Source organism: Oncorhynchus keta, chromosome 34 (assembly GCF_023373465.1).
Source record: "Oncorhynchus keta strain PuntledgeMale-10-30-2019 chromosome 34, Oket_V2, whole genome shotgun sequence".
NCBI classification, from domain to species: Eukaryota; Metazoa; Chordata; class Actinopteri; order Salmoniformes; family Salmonidae; genus Oncorhynchus; species Oncorhynchus keta.
In genome coordinates this window covers 70,168,394-70,181,424 of record NC_068454.1, presented here as the reverse complement: position 1 = coordinate 70,181,424, position 13,031 = coordinate 70,168,394, and the positions used below count along the sequence as shown (strand labels likewise).

Here is a 13,031-nt window from a genome sequence, read left to right as displayed (position 1 = left end):
CCCTTGTCCACTCCCACAGCTAGATTCCATTGTCCACTCCCACAGCTAGATTCCCTTATCCACTCCCACAGCTAGATTCCCTTGTCCACTCCCACAGCTAGATTCCCTTGTCCACTCCCACAGCTAGATTCCCTTATCCACCCCCACAGCTAGATTCCCTTGTCCACTCCCACAGCTAGATTCCCTTGTCCACCCCCACAGCTAGATTCCCTTGTCCACTCCCACAGCTAGATTCCCTTGTCCACTCCCCCAGCTACATTCCATTGTCCACTCCCACAGCTAGATTCCATTATCCACCCCCACAGCTAGAGTACTTTGTCCACTCCCCCAACTAGATTCCCTTGTCCACTCCCCCAGCTAGATTCCCTTGTCCACTCCCCCAGCTAGATTCCCTTATCCACTCCCCCAGCTAGATTCCCTTGTCCTCTCCCCAGCTAGATTCCCTTGTCCACTCCCCCAGCTAGATTCCCTTGTCCACTCCCCCAGCTAGAATCCCTTGTCCACTCCCCCAGCTAGATTCCCTTGTCCAGTCCCCCAGCTAGATTCCCTTGTCCTCTCCCACAGCTAGATTCCCTTGTCCACTCCCCCAGCTAGATTCCCTTGTCCACTCCCACAGCTAGATTCCCTTGTCCACTCCCACAGCTAGATTCCCTTATCCACTCCCCCAGCTAGATTCCCTTGTCCACTCCCCCAGCTAGATTCCCTTGTCCACCCCAGCTAGATTCCCTTGTCCACTCCCACAGCTAGATTCCCTTATCCACTCCCCCAGCTAGATTCCCTTGTCCACTCCCCCAGCTAGATTCCCTTGTCCACTCCCACAGCTAGATTCCCTTGTCCACTCCCCCCAGCTAGATTCCCTTGTCCACTCCCCCAGCTAGATTCCCTTGTCCACTCCCACAGCTAGATTCCCTTATCCACTCCCCAGCTAGATTCCCTTGTCCACTCCCCCAGCTAGATTCCCTTGTCCACTCCCACAGCTAGATTCCCTTATCCACTCCCCCAGCTAGATTCCCTTGTCCACTCCCCCAGCTAGATTCCCTTGTCCACTCCCACAGCTAGGTTCCCTTGTCCACTCCCCCAGCTAGATTCCCTTGTCCACTCCCCCCAGCTAGATTCCCTTGTCCACTCCCACAGCTAGATTCCCTTATCCACTCCCCAGCTAGATTCCCTTGTCCACTCCCCCAGCTAGATTCCCTTGTCCACTCCCACAGCTAGATTCCCTTATCCACTCCCCCAGCTAGATTCCCTTGTCCACTCCCCCAGCTAGATTCCCTTGTCCACTCCCACAGCTAGATTCCCTTGTCCACTCTCCCCAGCTAGATTCCCTTGTCCACTCCCCCAGCTAGATTCCCTTGTCCACTCCCCCAGCTAGATTCCCTTGTCCACTCCCACAGCTAGATTCCCTTGTCCACTCTCCCCAGCTAGATTCCCTTGTCCACTCCCCCAGCTAGATTCCCTTGTCCACTCCCCCAGCTAGATTCCCTTATCCACTCCCCACAGCTAGATTCCCTTGTCCACTCCCACAGCTAGATTCCCTTGTCCACTCCCCCAGCTAGATTCCCTTGTCCACTCCCCCAGCTAGATTCCCTTGTCCACTCCCCCAGCTAGATTCCCTTGTCCACTCCCCCAGCTAGATTCCCTTGTCCACTCCCCCAGTTAGATTCTCTTGTCCACTCCCCCAGCTAGATTCCCTTGTCCACTCCCCCAGCTAGATTCCCTTGTCCACTCCCCCAGCTAGATTCCCTTATCCACTCCCACAGCTAGATTCCCTTGTCCACTCCCCCCAGCTAGATTCCCTTGTCCACCCCCCCAGCTAGATTCCTTGTCCACTCCCCCAGCTAGATTCCCTTATCCACTCCCCCAGCTAGATTCCCTTGTCCTCTCCCCCAGCTAGATTCCCTTGGCCACTCCCCCAGCTAGATTCCCTTGTCCCCAGCTAGATTCCTTGTCCTCTCCCACAGCTAGATTCCCTTGTCCACTCCCCCCAGCTAGATTCCCTTGTCCACTCCCACAGCTAGATTCCCTTGTCCACTCCCACAGCTAGATTCCCTTATCCACTCCCCCAGCTAGATTCCCTTGTCCACTCCCCCCAGCTAGATTCCCTTGTCCACTCCCCCAGCTAGATTCCCTTGTCCACTCCCACAGCTAGATTCCCTTATCCACTCCCCCAGCTAGATTCCCTTGTCCACTCCCACAGCTAGATTCCCTTATCCACTCCCCCAGCTAGATTCCCTTGTCCACTCCCCCCAGCTAGATTCCCTTGTCCACTCCCACAGCTAGATTCCCTTGTCCACTCTCCCCAGCTAGATTCCCTTGTCCACTCCCCCCAGCTAGATTCCCTTGTCCACTCCCACAGCTAGATTCCCTTGTCCACTCCCACAGCTAGATTGCCTTGTCCACTCCCCCAGCTAGATTCCCTTGTCCACTCCCCCAGCTAGATTCCCTTGTCCACTCCCCCAGCTATATTCCCTTGTCCACTCCCCCAGCTAGATTCCCTTGTCCACTCCCCCAGCTAGATTCCCTTGTCCACTCCCCCAGCTAGATTCCCTTGTCCACTCCCCCAGCTAGATTCCCTTATCCACTCCCACAGCTAGATTCCTTGTCCACTCCCCCAGCTAGATTCCCTTGTCCACTCCCCCAGCTAGATTCCCTTGTCCACCCCCAGTTAGATTCCCTTGTCCACTCCCACAGCTAGATTCCCTTATCCACTCCCCCAGCTAGATTCCCTTGTCCTCTCCCCCAGCTAGATTCCCTTGTCCACTCCCCCTGCTAGATTCCCTTGTCCACTCCCCCAGCTAGATTCCCTTGTCCACTCCCCCAGCTAGATTCCCTTGTCCACTCCCCCAGCTAGATTCCCTTGTCCACTCCCCCCAGCTAGATTCCCTTATCCACTCCCCCAGCTAGATTCCCTTCTCCCCTCCCCCAGCTAGATTACCTTGTCCACTCCCCCAGCTAGATTCCTTTATCCACTCCCCCAGCTCGATTCCCTTGTCCACTCCCCCAGCTAGATTCCCTTGTCCACTCCCCCAGCTAGATTCCCTTATCCACTCCCCCAGCTAGATTCCCTTGTCCACTCCCCCCAGCTAGATTCCCTTATCCACTCCCCCAGCTAGATTCCCTTATCCACTCCCCGAAGCTCTACCATTGCCTCTTCTTAAAGTTCACAAGTGACCTACTTTAAACACACACACAAACTGAGAGTATGTGAAAAAAAAGTATGTTGCACTTCCCCCTGTCTGTCTCTCTGTCTGTCTCTCTGTCTGTCTCTCCTGCTCTTTCCAATATTCGCCTCCCCCTTTCCCTCCCTCCCTGTCTGTAAATGTCACTAAAGAGAAAGTGTGCAGGAGAGATGGATGGATGGAGGGAGGCAGGGATGGATTGCTGGATGGAGTGAGTAGGGAAATTAGCAGTTAGTGTGTTATGAGGATCTCTGTATAAAGATCTATTGTCTTTATCCCCTGCACATCTGCATGCAGACACTAAACCACTGCCATATCAATCCTGTTTTTCCCCTCATCGTTCCCTCTGTTCCTCAATCCCCCTCTTTTCTAACACTGCATCTCTCTGCTGATGGATGTCAGCTTAACAGTCCAGAGCAGGGTAGGCCCAATGACAAATGTCTCCGCTGGTCCTCTGTTGATGGAAATACGTTGGGGAAACTTAACGTACTGCATTGAGTTAGAGAAATGCAGAAAAAGAGCCATGCGTGTCCATGCATCTGTGTCCTCTGAAACCCCACAAACAAGCCTCAACACAGAACACCACGTCAGCACTAAACACAGCCCGATTGATAGGGCATCATGGTTTTATATTAGACCAAATGGTTTCATGTTAGACCAAATGGGGCGGCAGGGTAGCCTAGTGGTTAGAGTGTTGGACTAGTAACCGAAAGGTTGCAAGTTCAAATCCCCGAGCTGACAAGGTACAAATCTGTTGTTCTGCCCCTGAACAGGCATTTAACCCACTGTTCCTAGGCTTTCATTGAAAATAAGAATTTGTTCTTAACTGACTTGCCTAGTAAAATAAAGGTAAAATAAAAAATGTTTTATATTAGACCCAATGGTTTTATATTAGACCAAATGGTTTTATATTAGACCAAATGGTTTTATATTAGACCAAATGGTTTTTATATTAGACCAAATGGTTTTATATTAGACCAAATGGTTTTATATTAGACCCAATGGTTTTATATTAGACCAAATGGTTTTATATTAGACCAAATGGTTTTTATATTAGACCAAATGGTTTTATATTAGACCAAATGGTTTTATATTAGACCAAATGGTTTTATATTAGACCAAATGGTTTTATATTAGACCAAATGGTTTTATATTAGACCCAATGGTTTTATGTTAGACCAAATGGTTTTATACTAGACCCAATGGTTTTATATTAGACCAAATGGTTTTATATTAGACCAAATGGTTTTATATTAGACCAAATGGTTTTTATATTAGACCAAATGGTTTTATATTAGACCAAATGGTTTTATATTAGACCCACTGGTTTTATATTAGACCAATTGGTTTATATTAGACCAAATGGTTTTATATTAGACCAAATGGTTTTATATTAGACCAAATGGTCTTATGTTAGACCAAATGGTCTTATGTTAGACCAAATGGTTTTATACTAGACCCAATGGTTTTATGTTAGACCAAATGGTTTTATACTAGACCCAATGGTTTTATATTAGACCAAATGGTTTTATGTTAGACCAAATGGTTTTATATTAGACCAAATGGTCTTATGTTAGACCAAATGGTCTTATGTTAGACCAAATGGTTTTATGTTAGACCAAATGGTTTTATATTAGACCAAATGGTTTTATATAGCCCATACATATCCTATGAGGAATGAAGAATAGAGATGTGGGTAGAGATTTAGACATGAGTGTTTTGGTTGTTCAACATCATCCATTCACAGTTTAGCACAGACTCTTAACAATATGAAAGGGAACCACCACTGTACATTGTATTAAAAAATAAACTTTATATTGTGGGAAATTGCTGTGTAGTTGCTGACTGTTCATAGGATTTTATGAGCAGGTGTGGACAGTTGTAACTTAAGGTTTCTTCATTCACTGAGAGGTTTTGCTCTTAAATATATTTTGGGGGGACAGCTCTCTTGGGAGAGGGGAGCCAGTGATCCTGATGCAGCTGTTTTAACAGAGATGACTGAAACAAAGGATCTAACCACAGCAGGGAACTAACTTCCCACTCGCTGACTTTGATCTCTCTCCTTCTCGCTTTCTCTTTATATCCCCCTCTCTCTTCTCTTCTCTCCCTCTCCTCCCCCTCCCTTCCTCCCTCTCAACCTTCCCTCCCTCTCTCCCTTCCCTCCCTCCCTCTCTTCTCCAGGATGCTGAGGAGTACGGGGAGCTGCCCGACAGCGCCCACATCAAGACCCACCTGCTACTGCAGGCCCATTTCAGCCGCGCACAACTGCCCTGCTCCGCCTACGGCACCGACACCAAGACCGTGCTGGACAACGCCATACGCATCTGTCAGGTTAGTGGCTGGCTGTGTGTGTGCAATATCTGCTGTGTAGGTTTATGTACTGTACCACACACTGCAACCCTCTGGGGACACCCACCACCCTGCTCCTTTCTGAACAGTGCACCTCTGAAATACTTCCTCTGTTTTCTTGTCCTTTTGTTCCCATCAAAAAGAACATCCCAGAATGGATCCTCTCTCAGCCCTGGGATTCAGACCCTGAGCACATGTCCATGTGTCAGTCAGAGTACCAGTACTTAGATGTTCTGGGTGGAAGAAAGCTCTTCCCTGTTCATTCAATATGGGAGGCAGTTTCTGTTTAGTGCTTGGAGCCACTTTGTAGCATGGTCAGGACAGAGTGCAGTAGAGGTGACATAGGGATGACATAGAGAAGATATAGACAGGGCTCTAAATGTATGTTTGTATTGGTAGCACTGGTGCTCCCAACTTTAAAAAAGTTAGGAGCACAACATAAAATCTTGGAGCACCAAGATTGATTGAGATACAGCATATTGGGCCTATATGAATTCCAGCTACTTTTGGGGCACATGTTGTGGTATATAACTAATATTTAACCCTGTAAGACATTTGTTTATTGTCAAAATCTAAAATGTTGATACAAAAACCTGTCATTTAAATGACAAAGTGTTTGTCAGGTGGGGATTGTGTACTGCGTGTGTAATAGAGTTCGCCAAATAAAGGACCACTCGATTGGTACAAATCATCAAGATATATCATTCTTCCAGGTAAGTCTACTTTGCAGTTAACATTTAATTTGGAAAGTTGTGTGGGAAAGCCTTTAGAAGTGACTGTTTTGGCATCGCTAACTGGCTACAGGAAGTGGTGGACACGGGCATTCCCATGCCGTCACGTCTTCACAAAGTTGAAGGAAAAATACAAGTTATTGATGCATACTTGAATATTCTTGGACCTTCTTTACTTTGGATTGAATGACTCTACAGTAGGGCACTCAGAAACAACTGCACAGTGAAGCATATCATTACAACCATTATTATCTGGACGATTTGTTTTCCTGGTTATACTGGTGCTCTCAAAATAAAATGTTAGCTCCACAGCACGATATCCAGGAGCACGTTGCCACCAAATGGTTGCTTTTTAGAGCCCTGGATTTAGACATGACATAGAGGTGCCATAGAGGTGCCGTAGAGGTGTCACAGTTGAAGCTCGCATCCGCTACAAGACCATGGTGCTTGCCTACGGAGCTGTGAGGGGAACGGCACCTCAGTACCTCCAGGCTCTGATCAGGCCCTACACCCAAACAAGGGCACTGCGTTCATCCACCTCTGGCCTGCTCGCCTCCCTACCACTGAGGAAGTACAGTTCCCGCTCAGCCCAGTCAAAACTGTTCGCTGCTCTCTGGCCCCCAATGGTGGAACAAACTCCCTCACGACGCCAGGACAGCGGAGTCAATCACCACCTTCCGGAGACACCTGAAACCCCACCTCTTTAAGGAATACCTAGGATAGGATAAAGTAATCCTTCTCACCCCCCTTAAAAGATTTAGATGCACTATTGTAAAGTGGCTGTTCCACTGGATGTCATAAGGTGAATGCACCAATTTGTAAGTCGCTCTGGATAAGAGCGTCTGCTAAATGACTTAAATGTCAAATGTAAATGATAGAGTGCATCAGATGCCAGGAGACTGGTAAACCGAAAGCCTGACAAGCTTTTCAAATAATCTAAATGATCATTGTTGACTTGTGTTCAAACTATTTCAATTTCAGTGTGATCATGAATCTGTATATGTGTTTACTGTTGTTGATCATTTCAGCCTTTTTAAAAGACAAAGGCAAATACTGTGTCTATTTTGGGTCTCTTGCTTCCTAGCGGGAAAGTGTTGAGCATGATGAGGAAGACCGTCAGGTTTGACCACAGGACCTCACAGGGACTTTAACAAGACAGACTGCACTGTCTGCCACTAACCTAACCACCACACACACACTTACTGCTGATAGTTCCAGTACACACACAATATAAACACACACAATCTTAGAATACACACACACATAATGTGGATCCTGACCGGCAGGAGGCCCTGTCACTCAGGAGGCTGTTGAGGTGTACAGATGAGTTGTAGCTCCTCGTAAAAAGAGCCTTGTCAGGGATTGCTCCTAACAACCAGGCCTGCCCACCAAGTGCCCTGGCCACCAGATCCCAGGTCTGCTGGTGATTGGCCATGCCTGGGAGAGATTTGGTCCATGTCTGCCTGTAGGATCTGGTTCTGTAACCCATTGTTGCTGCCTTTGTACTGTATGTGTGGGGGGATGATCTGCGAAGCGCTGACTGTGTGTGTGTCTGGTAGTGGTTGTCCGTTGCTCGTCAATGGAGCCTTTTTCCTCATGTGGCGAGGGTATCGTATTCATTAGAGCCAAACGGAAAATGAAATCAAGCGTCTCTTTTTGGACTGAAGTTTCAGTCTGTTTTCTTCCGTTTGGTGCCTAATGAATATGGCCCAGCTAACGGGGACTCCAGTGACGTCAGCCGTAGTTCTGTCACCATCCATTTGCTTCTTCAGCTTCTGTGAAATGTTAATCAGTACTACTTTAATTTGTACTGCATTAGCATTTTGATTAACTCTGCCGGGGCTTCGCCTGTGCACTCAAGGTCCTCTTTAGTCATAGTTACTGCCTGGGAATTACTTTCTGATTATTTAAGTTTGTTAGAATGCATCGGAGCTTGGCAACTCTAACCTTACGAGGGAGGGAGGGAGGGAGGGAGGGAGGGAGCAGGTTGGCGTTTTTTTGTCATGAATCTTGTTCTGGAGGGAGCTCTGCAGAGTGGTCATAAAATATGATTTTAAACCTTAACCCTAACCTTAACAACACTGCTAACCCTAATGCCTAACCCTAACCTTAAAAAGCAACACCAAAAAGCAATATAGCCAATTTTTACTTGTCAGCTTGCCCCAGTTCTGCCTCCAGGACAAGGCTCATCCCAAAAAACATCAACCTGCGTGCGAAAAAGTAGTGTGGGGGGTGTTAGAGAAATTGAGGGCTGGATTTATTGTGTAGATGTTTAGCATATGTGCATGAATGTGTAAAGACATGCTGAATTTGAGTGTGCAAAATGGGCTCAATCCTAACATTACTCATTGTGAGTAAATCTCACACTGATGTCAGTGGGGGATGTTATATAGTCATATAAATGCACACATTTTTCAACTAAAGTATTCCCTGTCTGTCTACAGGCCATGCTGATTGTAGCAGCCAACGAGGGCTGGCTGGTGACTGTTCTCAGCATCTGTAACCTGGTGCAGATGATCATTCAGGGCAGGTGGCTCAATGACTCCTCTATACTGACCCTACCTACCATAGAGCAGCAGCACCTCTACCTGTTCAGGTAGACAACATGACTCTACTGACCCCCCCCCCCACATTCTGCTAACCTCAGGGCTGCTCATGCACACACACTAACACACACACACAGAGAGAGAGGAAATTCAAGAGTGAGTGTCCAAGGCAATCTTAATTATTTTTACATACAGACCATGTGGATTTGAGACACTGTGTCCTGCAGTGAAGAATAATTTTGTGCCAACTCAATAAATATGGTAAGGAGAAAGGGATAGAGGGATGAGAGAGGACACAGAGGTTCCAGTGGCAACGACACAGCAGGAAGTGTGGTTAGGATTTAAAATCACATGACTAGATCTGCCCCCTGTTGTTCCCCACAGCAGGTGGAGCTCCAAGGGAGGGAAGGGCGGGGCCAGGGGCTTCCACGGACCAATAGAAGGGCTCCCTGAGCTGGTTGCCTCCTGCGAGGGGCGGGAGAACACCTTCGCTGCCATCTTGGGGGAGGAGCTTCAACCCCATCAGATCTCCCAGGTAACAACCTTCTAACATTCTGCGTTCCTTCACCTCACTGTTATACTGGATGTGTAAAGTGACACTTTCCATTAGAAACAGATGCTTTCTAGGGGTACATACTCTTCACCATGAACCCTCCCGTCTCCATTGTCCTCCACCACAATGAAATAACGTGAAATACTTCCAAGGTGTCGGCCTCATCTCTCTATTTATGTAACGTTCTCAAATACACTACCAGAGCACTACCAAACAACATATACACACACTCTACCAACGTCAGCCCACACACACACACACACACACACACACACACACACACACACACACACACACACACACACACAGAGTGAGAAGCATCAGAGAAGCATCAGTCTGTCGCGGTGGTCCAAGGTACCTCCAGGATCTCCTATTACGGTCCAATGCAAGGATTTACAGCACCAATCTAAGTGCTAATTGCAGCTATAATGAGAGCGTCCAGGCGCCACTGCCAGCCCAGCGGCCTTGCCCAATCAGTGTCCCTGCTCCCCCGCCTCCCAGCCACTCAACGCTCTCCCCCCCATGGCATTGCGGCCTGGCTAATTAAATAACTAGATGCGTGGCAGCATCCCAGTCTGATTCGCCAGGGGACAGTAATCCTTACATAAATAGCTTTTGTTGGGTGAATCTGAGAGGCTTTTCTCCTTCTCCCATCCCAGTCCCTCCCTGACACTGACAGGGTCTTCAGGAGGAAAACATACACACACTCAGACACACATTCGCACACCTATCATCCATACGCTCTCTGTCTCTACCTTCCCTCTACCCTTCTTGCTCTCTATCCCCTTTTGGATTTGTGTTTTCTTCTCCATTCGAGTCAGAGATGTTAAAGTCACCATGACAAAGCTTTAAGAGGCACCAAAGACCATGGGAATTATGTGTGTTTGAATGAATCAAGCTTTCTTCAAACGCTCCAGTCTTACCAGATAGATATGTCCATCTTATACAAGGCTCTCACTTAAGTCTGACTCTCTCTCTCTTCACCTCTGGCTCTTTGTTTGTCTCCCTCCTCTTTTCTCTCTATCTGCACTCCGGTCTGACACATTTCCTTGTCTCTCTCTCTCCCTCTCTCATTTCCCTGCACCCATCTCTGTTTCTCTCTTACTATCCCTCCTCCCTCTCCTCTCTCCTCCAGGCCTGGTCGTTCCTCAGCCATCTGCCGGTGGTGGAGGTGCGTCTGAGTGTGAAGGGTTGGTGGGAGGGGTGTGGGGAGCAGACAGAGCGCCCCCTCCCTGCGGCCGGGGGGAAGCTCAGGGATGACAGAAGCTGGCTGGACGTCCACGCTGACCAGGAGTACGTCCTGCAGGTCTCCCTGCAGCGCATCAACACCGGCCAGCAGAGGGTGCGTACACACATGTATAAAGGAGCTCACACAAACATTATTGACGTTAGTTATGAGTTGATTTGTCGTCATGTTTTCCAGAGGAGGCAGGACAGTAAGACCCAGGCCCCCAGGTTCCCCAAGAATAAGGATGAGGGCTGGTTTCTGGTTCTAGGAGAGGTGGAGCGCAGAGAGCTACTGGCCGTCAAACGCATCGGATACTGCCGACACCGCAGCCTTGCCTTCTAAACCCCTGAGAAGACTGGAAAGTACGTACGGGAATGTTAAAAAGAATAGGAAAAAATTCAACACTTTATTTTCTTTGGGGTCTAAGCCCGGTTACGTTATGCATCTTGGGACAGCTGCCAGTGTGAAAGGGCTTTATAAAATAGTTTGATTAATTGATATTTATCCCACCACAAACTTTTACTTCCCCTGGTAACCCCCTCCTCTCCCTCCAGGTGTATCTACACGCTATACTTGATGAGTGACAGTTACCTGGGTCTGGACCAGCAGTATGACCTCCACCTCAACATGACCCCTGCCTGCATCGCAGCCCAGGTCAACAGTGAAGTCACTGAGGCCATGGGAGGAATGTCCGTCAAGTGATACGTCAACATGATGACATCATCATGAGTGACATGGTGACAATGACCATCTAAAAATGACATGAGACAATGGCCATGTGTCTTTAGAGGCCAATGTTTGGGATATTTACCCTGATGATGTGATGGTGGTAATTGTGGGACTGGGTGTTAGCCTTAAAGCAGGGATGTCAAGCTCATTCCATGGAGAGCCTAGTATCTGCAGGTTTTTGTTTTTTCCTTTCAATTAAGACATTGACAACCAGGTGAGGGGAGTTGTTCCTTACTAATTTGTGACCTTAACTTATCAATCAAGTAGAAGGGATGAGCCAAAAACCCTCAGACACTCTTTGTCTTTGACAGTTTGACACGTGCCTTAAAGGGTCCCATGCCTGTCTGGTCCTAATATGGAGAGAGGAGGGAGGGAGGGAGGGAGGGAGGGAGGGAGGGAGGGAGGGAGGGAGGGAGGGAGGGAGGGAGGGAGGGAGGGAGGGAGGGAGGGAGGGAGGGAGGGAGGGAGGGAGGGAGGGAGGGAGGGAGGGAGGGAGGGAGGGAGGGAGGGAGGGTCTGGGTCATGGGCTATGGGCTATAAGAAACTGTTGGGCCTAATGGGACTCTGTACAATGATCAGTCAGTCAATAGAAACACTCATGAAAGACGGGGCTGTGAAGTTACCTCATCAACATTGTGTAATACAATGAATACCTATGTTGTTGCAGTATATCATATCATTCCCCAGTCATATTATGTCAATTATATTTCCAGGCATTGGCCTACTATCTAAAACTCTCCAAATCCATCAACTTTTGAACGGGTATTGAGAAAAATAGAATAGTGCTGTGGGGCTATAGGTACTACCCCCACCCCCACAATCCTTAGTGTATAGCAAAGAAAAGCCTCCTTTCCTTCTTCTTCCTCTCCTCCTCTTTCTTTGGAAGATTCATCTATAGAAGCTGATCAAACTGCCATAGACAGTCATACAAGGAACAGAAGAACATAACCAAAATACACAGAGATAAATGTGTAAAGATGTCTGTGTTTCATTGATTAGTATGTTGTAACTGTGTTAATTTTCTTGGGAGAGCTGACAACTGTATTTTAGAACCAAACTTATGAGACAAAATCCAGCTGCGTCTGTGTTCTGATTTTTGGATTGTCCGATCAATTGAAGCAGATGTAACTTCTCTGTTGATTGAATATAATGACTTTTGAAAAATACTTTTGTTTGGTTTGAAAAGTCTTGAAATTGTTTGGAGGTTTTTCAACTTTGAGATAGTGACCTATATATTGTTATGTTATATATTACACTTATTATCAACAGCAAAAAAACATATCGTGCAAGTAATTACCGATAAACCTCCTATTATAAAAAGCACGCCATTTAATCTCAAACTACACAGCATGTACAAATACTTTCTCTACTGACACTGTCTGTCTGGTTGCACCACCATGTCCTTTCTATAGGATACAGTCTGTCACTGGGGCCATTTTCCTCTGCTATGGTTTCATCTGAATATGGTCCTAAAGAACAACACTGTCAGTCAGACATGGGTCAAATAAACATGTCAAACAGTTTCAAGTATTTGGTAGTGATTGTGGTGAGCATCATTTAGATCTGTACTTACACCCCTGCGCTGGACTCTCCTCTCCTGTAGCGGTCAGGTTCACCACGCCATCGCCGTATTTCCACCACTTCACTATTGGATTCAGAATTGCAGAATGTTAATAGGCCTATTGTATGGGAATTAAAACATAAGGAATGCGTTGC

General features: G+C 47.3%; 1 pseudogene; it reads left to right on the top strand.

The window, feature by feature from the left end:
* The window catches only part of LOC118381338 (activating signal cointegrator 1 complex subunit 3-like), a 72,364-nt pseudogene extending 60,792 nt beyond the window's left edge, over positions 1-11,572 (top strand).
* The last annotated feature ends 1,459 nt before the right edge of the window (positions 11,573-13,031 follow it).